Source organism: Alligator sinensis, unplaced genomic scaffold (genome assembly GCF_000455745.1).
Source record: "Alligator sinensis unplaced genomic scaffold, ASM45574v1 scaffold301_2, whole genome shotgun sequence".
Classification (NCBI taxonomy): domain Eukaryota; kingdom Metazoa; phylum Chordata; order Crocodylia; family Alligatoridae; genus Alligator; species Alligator sinensis.
Window position 1 is genome coordinate 828,768 of NW_005841874.1, and position 302 is coordinate 829,069.

The following is a 302-nucleotide window of genomic DNA, read 5'->3' on the forward strand; positions in this document are numbered from 1 at the left end:
GGGACCTGAGAATGGTATTTTGTTTTTCCCTTGTCCAATCCTTATTATCTTTATCTCTGGTGAAGGGGAGGGTCTGAGACTAAGCGTGTCCGGGGCTGCCAGGTGTGTGGGTATGGCACTGAGGAGGTGTGGTGCCCCACATGGATCGGACCCAGCCGTCACATGGGGCTTCAGGGTGACAGGCCTGGAAAAGGCACTTGGGGACCCCCAGGTCCTCTTGCTATGATTGCTGGGTGTGGGGGCTCGCTGTCCCAGGCACGTGCAAGGTGGGGCGCAACACACACACACACACACACACACAC